Below are 4,667 nucleotides of genomic sequence, written 5' to 3' on the forward strand. Positions count from 1 at the left end.
TCCTAATTGTGTAAGCGGCATCAATCTTTGTCCAATAATCATGCATTAATAACTTCATGCTTATCGATCTTCTTTATTAACAAGTAATTCATATGCAAACATTCCTTAAGATTATACTAAGCTTCAAAATATGCCAACACAAATCATAGTTTGCATGTATGTCACAGCCATAGATAACATTATTCATTCAACATAATTTCCTATCAATCAAGCAAACAATCACAAGGCTTATTTATGATCTTCATATGTTGATCTTAGGACTTCCTCTCCACTAATGTAGGTGACATAATCATCAAATCAATAGGCCTTTCATAAGGTTGTAATGGGGCTCGGTTAAAGGTAGGGATTTTAAGAAATGGGACATTTCGGTTTAAAAATCTTAACCTTTAACTTTGTCTTAGTTTTCTCGTAATACAAACTTTTTCTTTGAGTGAACCTTTGGAACACCCCTAAACTTATTTTGAACTCGAACTCATACATTTTTCATTTTTTTTGGAGACTGAGCGAACTTTTCTTCGCTTTTTTTTTGTTTAAGTATGAGCACATACATCTTTATGAAAATTTCCTCAAATGTTGATTCCCAAGACAACTTTAGTTAAGATAGGTGCACAAATTTAGGATAGCTTCTAAAAAAAAATGGTAACTGGCTTATAATGTAGGTTCATTGCAAAAACAAGCCTTTAAGCTCAAAATTAAAGTTTCAAGGGTCTAATATCATAGGGTTGGCTTGAAAAGGCTCAAACGATCCAAAGAAATAGTGTCTATATCATTTTAGATTTTTATGTCCCCTGAATTTCGCCTCAAGAAAGTTACTAAGTCAATTCTAAAGATATAAACCTTCATGCATGTTTAATCTCTAAAGAACTAAGTTTTCATGGCAAACATTACTAAGGCTAATATTATACAAGCATTCCATTCTTCATAACAACATACTTTCACTTAGATAAAATCATCATTCATACTTGCATACAAACTATCTCAGTAACAAGAATATCTCTAAACATTCATTTATTAAAACATACTTATGAAAGAAATGATTAAAACATACTTGAAAAACTTAAAAGTTTGAGCAATTTATTTGTCTTACCCCCCTTTAAAAAGAAGCAATGTCCTCATTGCAAGAACAAAGTAATGAATGAAAACTGAACACAAGGTAGGGTTGTAAAGAAAGAGAGGTGAGTCATTAAGACTGCTTAAGTACCAAGTCTTCCCTAATAACCCAATCCTAGACATGTTCATTCCCATTACCACATCACTCAGTCTTATTCTTTCTAAAGAACTGCTAAGTTTGTTCATGCTTGCTATATTTTATTCTACAGAAATTAAATCCTAATTATAAAAGAAATAAATTCCTAAAGACCAAAAAATAATTAAATAAATAACAGGACAAGAATCCCCCATTTTATTTTTTTGACTTATTCCCCTTGTCTTCTTTAACTCCATCTCCGCTTGCATCGTCAGTACCTTCCGTCCATGTCTCAAAGATAGCATCTAGGAACTCAGGAACAAAAGTATTAGAGATATTCTTAAAAGTATTTCGAATTGAGTCATCTCTAATTTTAGCATATTTCCAGTAAGTTTGTTGTTGATTGTGCATGAACTTGCACATATCCATCAAAATTGACAACTAAGATTTCCTTGAAGTACTTGCAGAAGTCGGCATGACAATTGTATATTTAGGTTCAACACTTAGCTTGACCTGTTCTTCTTCTAGCTCAACCCTTGGTTTAGGAATGTTCGATTCCTTCTCAGATTCTTCCTCTTCAGTGTCTGTGATTGAATTAGCTTCAGTTTCAGTTCCATCTGTTGACTCCTCTGTATCTGGCTCAGTTGGCTATTCTTGCTTGCCTTGATTCAGTTCATGCACCCTTTCTACTAATCTTTCAAGATCATAATTTGTAATGCATCCTTGAACATATCGCCCCTTCAGATTTGCTTGTATTTTAACACGAGCTTTTAAGCAAAGTGAAGTGATTAATGATGGGAAATAAGCACTTCGTGCCTTCTTTTTAGCACAATTTTGAATCTCCTTGAGGATAATTTTTCCAACATTAATGGACTTTTCTGTCAAAATTGCATATAACAAAAGCATCCATTCCATCGAGATGGTGGAACTATGTGAGATAGGCATAAAACTATAGCGAACGAAATAAAACCATACCTTTGCTACTGGTTTTAAGTATTCTCTTCGACAAGAATGACTCCCATAGTTTCTTATAATCCATTGGGATTTCGGATTTGTCACAACATCAAGCACTTGTTGAAGAAAATCCCAATTGATATTGTTCATCATAGGGTAGTACTCATCTTCTTCAACATCAGGTAAATTAAACAAATCATTGATGGACTAGAAGTAAGATGTACCTTTTCTTTCGAACGATGACTTCAGTAGCATCTTGCGTAGTCAAACTAGTATAGAATTCTTGAACTAATTCATCATCGGGAAGTGAACGAACATCACAAAATCGTTCCCACTTGAGAGCATTGATTTTCTTTCTAATCGGTATAGGAACAACCATCAAATCATTACTCTTCAAGTCAAAACCTTTTTCCGACATCATAGGTTGAGGCTTGAAGATTGAATCAAATCTCTCTTTCACTTCTTCATCGATTAAAATCGAGTTTTCAGGAGTAGTCTTTGAAGATCTGGTTCTTTTGTGAGACATGGTATCTTTTCCCGAAAATTCGGCAAAGTTTCTGCATAAAAGATAAAAGAGAAATCGGCAAAGTGGGTAGAACTTTCTACGGCAAAAATCTTGCAACGGAAAAAGGGAATTTTGGCAAAAAGGGAAGGGAAGAGAACTTGCAACGGCAAAAATACAAAGTATTAATAGAAATAATAAAATAATTCTAAAATCTTTATTTTGTGTGTCAATTCGAGTTCTCGTGTCAAAGCTTTCGTGCAATCGGCATATCCACTCGTTTGCTAATAAATGACAATAATTATACCTACATAAAAAATAATTGATTTAGTGCATTATCAAATCCCTCCCTCCCCTCACTTAGCTAAAGTTTTCCCTTAATTATTTCATTCATTTATCAATTTGAGCATACTACAAGCATCTAAGTCAATTTAATCACCCCAATTCTCAATTCAATCAAACAAATATACATTAGTAAAATTTCTATCCTACAATCATCTTTCTTAAGCTAACACATCGATTCACAATTCAATTAATCACACAATTTTTCAAATAGTGTCATAATTAGGCTCTATAATATCAATTCATGCTAAATTGTCAAGACACCAAAATTAATAAAAATTTGCAACCATAAAAAATCAATTGTCTCATCTCTTGTGTTCATTTTTTTCTTTTTTCTAATTAAAAAGCTTATCTAGAGTGTCATTACATCTTTTTACGCAAAGAAGGGTGACAACCTAAGCACCCCACCTTAGTTAATTCGTCACATCTTTAGATGACTACTAGCTCTACTCATGACTGTTAAGATTAGTAGAGTATGCGAATATCTTAGAACGTCACTCAATCTTTTGACGTAAAGACAAATGAAAACCAAAGCACTTAACTCTAGTTACTCAATCGGTCACAATTTTAAGACTTTACTAATGATCCAAAAATTAGCAAAGTATTTATTGAAATTTTTTTTCAAAAATATTTTCAAAATAAAAGAAAAGTTAATTTACCGCAAAAAAAATCATGCAAATAAAGTTTCTCAACCAATTTAACACAAAATTAACATAATGGAGCAATTAATTTTGCACATACATTTTTCTCAAATAATTAAGCGAAATCAAGTCATAGAATCAAAATTTCTCAATGTGTAAAGTCTTCAAATAATTGAGTAAGTGATCATCAAACTTAATTGAATGAAAATAGCATGCAAAAATGTGAAAATTACAATTCACACTTCAATGATCAAGCACGTAACAGGACATTTCACATCAAGCAACATATCAAATTACAATTCAAACTCCCCTTACTTAACTCAGACATTGTCCTCAATGTATTACGATCAATTTGAATGGATGAAGTAAGTGTTAGGAGAGCTTCGCTGGCTGTGCAATGTTGGAAATATACTACTACAAAATAAAACTGTTAGTGTTGAAAGGAAACCAAATTGAGTGTAAATAAAATAGGAGTCACAGTGTTGTGAAAGAACTATTGCCTTAGAAGCAAATTCGCCTTGATCGGTGTAATCGTATAGTAGAAGTTGCCCTGCAAGGTTAAAACGGTACTTCAATATTTGTACACTCGAATAAAGAAGGTGGACCACAATTGACATTGCTTTTCTTGAAAGAATAGAAACTGAAAAACAAAAGAAATTGATCAGAAATCTGATTGGAAAATAAATTGGAAGAAATCGATGAAACCACACTAGGTTCAATTTCCAGAAAAGATTGGAGGGGTCACAAATGGTCCTGCTTAAAACCCAATCTCCTAGACAGAATTTCCCTCTCATTTAATTTTGCAGAACACCAAAATTTAGAGAACAGAGAGAAGTTGTTTTTTCTGTTTTGTGAAAAATGAGGAGAATGACCTCCTATTTATACAATTTTCTAAAGGGTAAAATGTTAAAATAAAAGTTTCAGTTTACAAAAATAACAGAGGATTTTCCGTAATTGAAAATATTTTGAAAATATTATTTTGCATTACCAACATGCAAGACAATGAATGGTAGCAACTATGTTCGTCATTCCTATGTGCGTT

Source organism: Gossypium raimondii, chromosome 9, assembly GCF_025698545.1.
Source record: "Gossypium raimondii isolate GPD5lz chromosome 9, ASM2569854v1, whole genome shotgun sequence".
Lineage (NCBI taxonomy): Eukaryota > Viridiplantae > Streptophyta > Magnoliopsida > Malvales > Malvaceae > Gossypium > Gossypium raimondii.